Consider the following 11,351-nt stretch of genomic DNA (forward strand, 5'->3'; position numbering starts at 1 on the left):
GTATCAAGCATAGAAGTAGTTTCATCATAAGTATCATGCATAGCAGAAGTGGCATCATCAATAACATGCGACATATCAGAATGAATAGCAGAAGCAGGTTTAGGTGTCGCAAGCTTACTCAAAACAGAAGGTGAATCAAGTGCAGAGCTAGATGGCAGTTCCTTACCTCCCCTCGTAGTTGAGGGATAAATTGTTGTCTTAGCGTCTTTCAAGTTCTTCATAGTGACCAGCAGATATAAATCCCAAGTGACTCAAAGAATAGAGCTATGCTCCCCGGCAACGGCGCCAGAAAATAGTCTTGATAAGCCACAAGTATAGGGGATCGCAACAGTTTTCGAGGGTATTTAACCCAAATTTATTGATTCGACACAAGGGGAGCCAAAGAATATTCTCAAGTATTAGCAGTTGAGTTGTCAATTCAACCACACCTGGATAACTTAGTATCTGCAGCAAAGTATTTAGTAGCAAAGTAATATGATAGTAGTGGTAACGGTAACAAAAGTAACGGTAGCAAAAGTAATATTTTGGTGTTTTGTAGTGATTGTAACAGTAGCAATGGAAAAGTAAATAAGCAGAGAACAATATGTGAAAAGCTCGTAGGCATTGGATCAGTGATGGAGAATTATGCCGGATGCGGTTCATCATGTAACAATCATAACATAGGGTGACACAGAACTAGCTCCAATTCATCAATGTAATTAGGCATGTATTCCGAATATAGTCATACGTGCTTATGGAAAAGAACTTGCATGACATCTTTTGTCCTACCCTCCCGTGGCGGCGGGGTCCTAATGGAAACTAAGTGATATTAAGGCCTCCTTTTAATAGAGTACTGGAACAAAGCATTAGCACATAGTGAATACATGAACTCCTCAAACTATGGTCATCACCGGGAGTGGTCCCGATTATTGTCACTTTGGGGTTGCCGGATCATAACACATAGTAGGTGACTATAGACTTGCAAGATAGGATCAAGAACACACATATATTCATGAAAACATAATACGTTCAGATCTGAAATCATGGCACTCGGGCCCTAGTGACAAGCATTAAGCATAGCAAAGTCATAGCAACATCAATCTCAGAACATAGTGGATACTACGGATCAAACCCTAACAAAACTAACTCGATTACACGATAAATCTCATCCAACCCATCACCGTCCAGCAAGCCTACGATGGAATTACTCACGCACGGCGGTGAGCATCATGAAATTGGTGATGGAGGATGGTTGATGATGACGACGGCGACGAATCCCCCTCTCCGGAGCCCCGAACGGACTCCAGATCAGCCCTCCCGAGAGGTTTTAGGGCTTGGCGGCGACTCCGTATTGTAAAACGCGATGAATCCTTCTCTCTGATTTTTTTCTCCCCGAAAGCAAATATATAGAGTTGGAGTTGAGGTCGGAGGAGCTCCAGGGGGCCCACGAGGTAGGGGGCACGCCCTAGGGGGGCAGGCGCGCCCCCCACCCTCGTGGGCAGGGTGTGGGCCCCCTGACGTGGATTTTTCTTCTAGTATTTTTCTTATTTTCCAAATAGATGTTCCGTGGAGTTTCAGGTCATTCCGAGAACTTTTGTTTCTGCACATAAATAACACCATGGAAAGTCTACTGAAAACAGCGTCAGTCCGGGTTAGTTGCATTCAAATCATGCAAGTTAGAGTCCAAAACAAGGGCAAAAGTCTTTGGAAAAGTAGATACGACGGAGACGTATCAACTCCCCCAAGCTTAAACCTTTGCTTGTCCTCAAGCAATTCAGTTGATAAACTGAAAGTGATAAAGAAAAACTTTTACAAACTCTGTTTGCTCTTGTTATTGTAAATATGTAAAGCCAGCATTCAAGTTTTCAGCAAAGATTATGACTAACCACATTCACAATAACTCTTAGGTCTCATGTTTACTCATATCAATAGCATAATCAACTAGCGAGCCATAATAATAAATCTCGGATGACAACACTTTCTCAAAACAATCATGATATGATATAACAAGATGGTATCTCGCTAGCCCTTTCTGAGATCGCAAAATATAAATGCAGAGCACCTTTAAAGATCAAGGACTGACTAGACATTGTAATTCATGGTAAAAGAGATTCAATCATAGTCATACCCAATATAAATAAATAGTAATGAATGCAAATGACAGCAGCGCTCTCCAGCTAGTGCTTTTTAATAAGAGGGTGATGACTCAACATAAAAGTAAATAGATAGGCCCTTCGCAGAGGGAAGCAGGGATTTGCAGAGGTGCTAGAGCTCGGTTTTGAAATAGAGATAAATAATATTTTGAGCGGCATACTTTCATTGTCAACATAACAACCAAGAGATGGCGATATCTTTCATGCTACACACATTATAGGCGGTTCCCTAACAGAATGGTGAAGTTTATACTCCCCCTCCACCAACAAGTATCAATCCATGGCTCGCTCGAAACAACGAGTGCCTCCAACAAGCAACAGTCCCAGGGGGGAGTTTTGTTTGCAATTATTTTGATTTAGTTTGCATAAAGCATGGGACTGGGCATCCCGGTGACCAGCCATTTTCTCGTGAGTGAGGAGCAGAGTCCACTCCTCTTGAGAATAACCCGCCTAGCACGGAAGATAAGGGCAGCCCTAGTTGATACATGAGCTATTCGAGCATACAAAACAGAATGTTTATTTGAAGGTTTAGCGTTTGGCACATACAAATTTACTTGGAACGGTAGGTAGATACCGCATATAGGAAGGTATAGTGGACTCATATGGAATAACTTTGGGGTTTAAGGGATTGGATGCACAAGCAGTATTCCCGCTTAGTACAAGTGAAGGCTAGCAAAAGACTGGGAAGCGACCAACTAGAAAGCGACAACAATCATGAACATGCATTAAAATTAATAAACATGGAGTACAAGCATGAGTAGGATATAATCCACCATGAACGTAAATATCGTGAAGGCTATGTTGATTTGTTTCAACTACATGTGTGAACATGTGCCAAGTCAAGTCACTTAAATCATTCAAAGGAGGATACCACCCCATCATACCACATCACAACCATTTTAATAGCATGTTGGCACGCAAGGTAAACCATTATAACTCATAGCTAATCAAGCATGGCACGAGCAACTGTGATCTCTAATTGTCATTGCAAACATGTTTATTCATAATAGGCTGAATCAGGAACGATGAACTCATCATATTTACAAAAACAAGAGAGGTCGAGTTCATACCAGCTTTTCTCATCTCAGTCAGTCCATCATATATCGTCATAATTGCCTTTCACTTGCACGACTGAACGATGTGAATAATAATAAGAGTGCACGTGCATTGGACTAAGCTGGAATCTGCGAGCATTCAATAAACAGGAGAAGACAAGGAAATATGGGCTCTTGGTTAAATCAACAATAATGCATATAAGAGCCACTTCAACAATTTAATCATAGTCTTCTCCTATCGACCCCCAAAAAAAAGAAAAGAAATAAAAACTATTTACACGGGAAAGCTCCCAACAAGAAAAAGAAGAACATGAAATCTTTTTGGGTTTTCTTTTTAATTATTACTACTACAGCAAGAAAAGTAAACTAGCTAGAAGCTACACTAATTTTTTTGGGTTTTTCTTAAGGTTTATTAAACACACAAGAAGAGAAAATAAACTAGCATGGATATTACAGTGAAAGAGTATGAGCACCGACATCTAGCAATGAGTGTGTGTGAACATGAATGTAATGTCGGTGGGAAATACGTACTCCCCCAAGCTTAGGCTTTTGTCCTAAGTTGGTTCATTGCCACGGATGGCCTGGCAGATATCCGTAGCTGTAGCTTGGGTCGTACTGAGATGAAGAGGACTCTGACTGCCACTGGTTGGCAGTCATCTCCGGATCCCAAAAGTAATCAGGCTGTCGTGGAGGCTCAAATTGTGGTTCCGGCTCCGGGGCTGGTGTAGGGTTCCGGTAAGCGTAAATGGCCGCCCACGGAACGAGATACTGGCCTGCAGATAAATTAAACAAGGAAGGAGCAGGCAAGGTAATAGTCTCAGGGTGATGTTTATCAAAGAACAATTTGTATTTAAGCTACCCTTCCTTGTTCTTAACAATGAAATCATGCGCTACCATACTCTTATAATCTAAATAAGCAGTGGGCAGCAATTTTTCTTCTTTCTCATAGAGCCCAATAGGTATATTATAATATGCAGCAAGGCGTGAAGCGTAAATACCTCCAAAGATGGGACCCTTAGTACGGTTCACTTAACCGTTTAGCAATAATACCGCCAGTACTAACAGTGTTATCGGAATATAAACCATGGAACAAAATGATAATATCAGGAACACTAAGGTTTCCACAGTTTCCGCGACCAATCAAGCAACGACTAGCAAATATAGCAAAGTAGCGTAAAACAGGAAAATGTATGCTAGTGATTCTTGCATCGGAAACCTTCCTGGTTTCCCCCGCAGTAATGGTGTCAATAAACCCGTCCACATCTTTACGATGTGGTTCATCTAAGGTACCCCCGAAGGGTATTTTGCAAACCTTGCAAAATTCATCTAGTGGCATCTTCTTAACAACATCATATAAATGAAACTCTACTGAAGGAGGTGTTTCTTTAGGAAAACAGTAGAAGTTTTGCACAAAATTATTGGTGAGTAAGAGATACTGATGACGTTGGTCGTGGAGGAAGTCGGTGAGGCCAGCATTCTCAGCCAATGAATAGAAATCGTCATAAATCCCGGCTTCTCTCAAGAAATCATCGGAAGGCCATTCACACGGCCGGACCTCCGCGGTGCGAGGCAAATTATATTTGGGCCTTTGTGATTCTTCATTTTGCTTTTCCTTCGAGCTTCGGCTCGATGAGCCCCTCAAAAATCTCTTCATTATTTTCTGAAATATTCTGAAATTTTTAGTAACTTCAAACAAAGTGAACCAACCTCAATAAAATTGATAGCAACTACTCCTACAAGTGCCTAGAGACTATATCAAGCATTCGAACTACTTGGAACCATAAAAAGTTAACATGCAAGCTCAAGAACATGGTCACCTAGGCAGCACAAATTTGCAATGAATAAAGCACTAGAACAAAAACTAATTGGACCAATGGAGGAGTCACATACCAGGGAACAATCCCCCCAAGCAGTTTTGTGAGAGGTGCTTTGAGCAAGGAGATCGAAAATCGCAGCAAAATGAGCTAGAACTCGTGCTTGAGCTGGATATTGGTGTTTGTGGGAGGAAGATGAAGTGTGTGGGTGCAGGAATAAGTGGAGGGGGGCCACCGTGGGCCCACGAGGCAGGGGGGCGCGCCCAGGGGGGTAGGGCGCGCCCTCCACCCTCGTGGCCAGGTGCTTGCCCCTCCTGCTGTGTTCTCAGTGCCAAATATTCTCAAATATTCTAGAAAAAAACATGTTCCATTTTTATATTGCACGGATAAATCAGAAAACAGACAGAAAAATACTATTTTTACTTTATTTCAGCTAAATAACAGAAAGTAGAAAGAGGGTACAGAAGGTTGTGCCTTCTAGTTTCATCCATCTCATGCTCATCAAAAGGAATCCACTAACAAGGTTGATCAAGTCTTGTTAACAAACTCATTCCGAGTAACATGGAACCGGAGAAATTTCGAATAACACTATGTTACCTCAACGGGGATATGCACATCCCCAATAATAAGAATATCATATTTCTTCTTGACAGTAGGAAGAGGAAATTCAAAACCTCCAAATATAATCGATGGAATTTTTCCAATAGAGTTGATACTATGAACTTGAGGTTGTTTCCTCGGAAAGTGTACCGTGTGCTCATTAACATTAACATGAAAAGTGACATTGCCTTAATTGCAATCAATAACAGCCCCTGCAGTATTCAAAAAAGGTCTTCCAAGAATAATAGACATACTATCGTCCTCGGGAATATCAAGAATAACAAAGTCCGCTAAAATAGTAACATTTGCAACCACAACAGGCACATCCTCACAAATACCGACAGGTATAGCAGTTTATTTATCAGCCATTTGCAAAGATATTTCAGTAGGTGTCAACTTATTCAAATCAAGTCTACGGTATAAAGAGAGAGGCATAACACTAACACCGGCTCCAAGATCACATAAAGCAGTTTTAACATAGTTTCTTTTAATGGAGCATGGTATAGTAGGTACTCCTGGATCTCCAAGTTTCTTTGGTATTCCACCCTTAAAAGTACAATTAGCAAGCATGGTGGAAATCTCAGCTTCCGGTATCTTTCTTTTATTAGTAACAATATCTTTCATATACTTAGCATAAGGATTCATTTTGAGCATATCAGTTAATCGCATACGCAAAAAGATAGGTCTAATCATTTCAGCAAAGCGCTCAAAATCCTCATCATCCTTTTTCTTGGATGGTTTGGGAGGAAAAGGCATGGGTTTCTGAACCCATGGCTCCCTTTCTTTACCATGTTTCCTAGCAACAAAGTCTCTCTTATCATAACGTTGATTCTTTGATTGTGGGTTATCAAGATCAACAGCAGGTTCAATTTCTACATCATTGTCATTACTAGGTTGAGCATCATCATGAACATCATCATTAACATTTTCATTAGGTTCATGTTCATTACCAGATTGTGTTTCAGCATCAGAAATAGAAATATCATTTGGATTCTCAGGTGGTTCAGCAATAGGTTCACTAGAAGCATGCAAAGTCCTACCATTTTTCTTTTTCTTCTTTTTAGAAGGACTAGGTGCATCAATATTATTTCTCTGAGAATCTTGCTCAATTCTCTTAGGGTGGCCTTCAGGATACAAAGGTTCCTGAGTCATTCTACCAGTTCTAGTAGCCACTCTAACAGCATAATCATTTTTCTTACTATTCATAAATCATTTTGAGCTTTAAGTGCTTGTTCTACTTGAGTGGTAACCATAGAAGCATGTTTAGTAATGAGTTTAAGTTCACCTCTAACATTAGCCATATAATCACCCAAGTGCTCAATCATATAGGCATTTTGTTTTAATTGTCTACCAAAATAAGCATTGAAATCTTCTTGCTTAACCATAAAGTTATCAAACTCATCCAAGCATTGGCTAGCAATTTTAGTAGGAGGGATTTCAGCTTTATCATATCTATAGAGAGAATTTACCTTTACTACCTGTGTCGGGTTATCAAGACCATGAGGTTCTTCAATAGGTAATGGATTAAGATCATAAATTTCTTCAACAGGCGGTAAATTAAGACCATGTATTTCTTCAATAGGAGGTAAATTCGTAACATCTTCAGCTTTAATACCCTTTTCTTTCATAGATTTCTTTGCCTCTTGCATATCTTCAGGACCGAGAAATAGAACACCTCTTTTCTTCGGAGTTGGTTCAGGAATTGGCTCAGGAGCTAGCTCAGGAAGCGTCCAATTATTTTCATTTTTCAACATATTATTCAATAGAATTTCAGCTTCATCCGGTGTTCTTTCCCTGAAAACAGAACCAGCACAACTATCCAGGTAATCTCTGGAAGCATCGGTTAGTCCATTATAAAAGATATCAAGTATTTCATTTTTCTTAAGAGGATGATCAGGCAAAGCATTAAGTAACTTGAGAAGCCTCCCCCAAGCTTGTGGGAGACTCTCTTCTTCAATTTGCACAAAGTTGTATATTTCCCTCAAGCAGCTTGTTTCTTATGAGCAAGGAAATATTTAGCAGAGAAGTAATAAATCATATCCCGGGGACTACGCACACAACCAGGATCAAGATAATTAAACCATATCTTAGCATCACCCTTTAATGAGAAAGGAAATATTTGAAGGATATAAAGATAGCGAGATCTCTCATCATTAGTGAATAGGGTGGCTATATCATTTAATTTAGTAAGATGTGCCACAACAGTTTCAGATTCATAGCCATGAAAAGGATCAGATTCAACCAAAGTAATTATATCAGGATCAACAGAGAATTCATAATCCTTATCGGTAACACAGATAGGTGAAGTAGCAAAAGCAGGGTCAGGTTTCATTCTATCATTAAGAGATTGCTGCTTCCATTTAGCTAATAAGCTCTTGAGTTCATATCTATCTTTGCAAGCTAAAATAGCTAAAGAAGCTTCTTTATCAAAAACATAACCCTCGGGAATAACAGGCAAGTCTTCATGATCACTTTCATCAATATAATCAGTTTCAATAATTTCTTTCTCTCTAACCCTAGCAATTTGTTCATCAAGAAATTCACCAAGTGGCACAGTAGTATCAAGCATAGAAGTAGTTTCATCATAAGTATCATGCATAGCAGAAATGGCATCATCAATAACATGCGACATATCAGAACGAATAGCAGAAGCAGGTTTAGGTGTCGCAAGCTTACTCAAAACAGAAGGTGAATCAAGTGCAGAGCTAGATGGCAGTTCCTTACCTCCCCTCATAGTTGAGGGATAAATTGTTGTCTTAGCATCTTTCAAGTTCTTCATAGTGACCAGCAGATATAAATCCCAAGTGACTCAAAGAATAGAGCTATGCTCCCCGGCAACGGCGCCAGAAAATAGTCTTGATAACCCACAAGTATAGGGGATCGCAACAATTTTCGAGGGTAGAGTATTCAACCCAAATTTATTGATTCAACACAAGGGGAGCCAAAGAATATTCTCAAGTATTAGCAGTTGAGTTGTTAATTCAACCACACCTGGATAACTTAGTATCTGCAGCAAAGTATTTAGTAGCAAAGTAATATGATAGTAGTGGTAACGTTAACAAAAGTAACGGTAGCAAAAGTAATATTTTTGGTGTTTTGTAGTGATTGTAACAGTAGCAACGGAAAAGTAAATAAGCGGAGAACAATATGTGAAAAGCTCGTAGGCATTGGATCGGTGATGGAGAATTATGCCGGATGCGGTTCATCATGTAACAATCATAACATAGGGTGACACAGAACTAGCTCCAATTCATCAATGTAATGTAGGCATGTATTCCGAATATAGTCATACGTGCTTATGGAAAAGAACTTGCATGACATCTTTTGTCCTACCCTCCCATGGCAGCGGGGTCCTAATGGAAACTAAGGGATATTAAGGCCTCCTTTTAATAGAGTACCGGAACAAAGCATTAGCACATAGTGAATACATGAACTCCTCAAACTATGGTCATCACCCGGAGTGGTCCCGATTATTGTCACTTCGGGGTTGCCGGATCATAACACATAGTAGGTGACTATAGACTTGCAAGATAGGATCAAGAACACACATATATTCATGAAAACATAATAGGTTCAGATCTGAAAGCATGGCACTCGGGCCCTAGTGACAAGCATTAAGCATAGCAAAGTCATAGCAACATCAATCTCAGAACATAGTGGATACTAGGGATCAAACCCTAACAAAACTAACTCGATTACATGATAAATCTCATCCAACCCATCACCGTCCAACAAGCCTACGATGGAATTACTCACGCACGACGGTGAGCATCATGAAATTGGTGATGGAGGATGGTTGATGATGACGACGGCGACGAATCCCCCTCTCCGGAGCCCCGAACGGACTCCAGATCAGCCCTCCCGAGAGGTTTTAGGGCTTGGCGGCGGCTCCGTATCGTAAAATGCGACGAATCCTTCTCTCTGATTTTTTTCTCCCCGAAAGCAAATATATAGAGTTGGAGTTGAGGTCGGAGGAGCTCCAGGGGGCCCATGAGGTAGGGGGGCGCGCCCCCCACCCTCGTGGGCAGGGCGTGGGCCCCCTGACATGGATTTTTCTTCTGGTATTTTTCTCATTTTCCAAATAGATGTTCCGTGGAGTTTCAGGTCATTCCGAGAACTTTTGTTTCTGCACATAAATAACACCATGGAAAGTCTGCTGAAAACAGCGTCAGTCCGGGTTAGTTCCATTCAAATCATGCAAGTTAGAGTCCAAAACAAGGGCAAAAGTGTTTGGAAAAGTAGATACGACGGAGACGTATCACCCACCAGGGCGCACCCAGGACCCAGGCGCGCACTGGTTTGTTGTGCCCACCTCGGTGGCCTCCCATGCCGCCTCTTCGCTCTATAAATACCCCAATATTCCAGAAACCCTAGGGGAGTCGACAAAATTTTGTTCTAGCCGCTGCAAGTTCCAGAACCACAAGATCCAATCTAGAGCCCTTTTTCGACACTCCGCCGGAGGGGGCACGATCACGGAGGGGTTCATCATCCTCATTGGTGCCTCTTCGATGATGCGTGAGTAGTTCATCTCAGACCTACGGGTCCGTAGGCAGTAGCTAGATGGCTTCTTCTCTTTTTGTTTCTCAATAGAAAGTTCTCTTGCAGATCTATTCGATGTAATGACTTGTGCAGTGTGTTTGTTGAGATCCGATGAATTGTGAGTTTATGATCAGATTTTCCTTGTTTTAATATCCATACTTGATTATTATAGCCTTGTATTTCTTCTCCGATATTTGGGTTTTGTTTGGCCAACTTGATCTATTTATCCTGCAATAAGAAGAGGTGCTTTGTGATGGGTTCGATCTTGCGGTGTCCTTTCCCAGTGACAGAAGGGGCAGCAAGGCATGCATGTATCATTCCTATTAAGGATAAAAAGATGGGATCTATTCCTACATGAATAGATCTTGTCTACATCATGTCATCGTTCTTATTGCATTACTCCATTTTTCCATGAACTTAATACACTAGATGCATGCTGGATATTGGTCGATGTGTGGAGTAATAGTAGTAGATGCAGGCAGGAGTCAGTCTACTAATCTTGGACGTGATGCCTATATACATGATCATTGTCTTGGATATCGTCATAACTATTCGCTTTTCTATCAATTGCCCAATAGTAATTTGTCTACCCGTCGTTCGCTATTTTTCGAGAGAAGCCACTAGCGAAATCTACGGCCCCTGTGTCTATTGTCCTATCATATACTTTCAGATCTATATTGCCATTTGATTTTCCTTTTATTTGCAACTTTTATTTTCAGATCTATATTATCAAAAACCCAAAAATACCTCACTGAATTTTATTTGTTGTTGTTCCATTTGCTACTACTCATCTATCCTTTTACCAATCAATTACCCAGGAGGGATCGACAACCGTTCTTACACGTCGGGTTGCAAGTATTTGTTATTTATGTGTAGGTACCATTTACATAGTGTTGCTTGGTCCTCCTACTAGTTCGACAACCTTGGTCGCATCACTGAGGGAAATACCTACCGTAGTTGTGCTGCATCATCCCTTCCTATTTTGGGAAATACGGACGTAGTTCAAGCGACATCACAACGGCTTTTTCATCTTTCTCGGTGCGGGGCACAGTTCCCAGTTTTCCAACAGCTCATCAATTCTGGCGCCGCTCCTCTTACGTGGAGGTCCTCGATGCTTAGCCTCACCATTGAATAGATCTCCACGGTTTCTCCACGGGTCATCCTTCTCGAGCCATCTTCGGTGCCCCATGTACACGTTTTGCCCAGACACT

This window comes from Triticum aestivum, chromosome 7D (genome assembly GCF_018294505.1).
Source record: "Triticum aestivum cultivar Chinese Spring chromosome 7D, IWGSC CS RefSeq v2.1, whole genome shotgun sequence".
Classification (NCBI taxonomy): Eukaryota; Viridiplantae; Streptophyta; class Magnoliopsida; order Poales; family Poaceae; genus Triticum; species Triticum aestivum.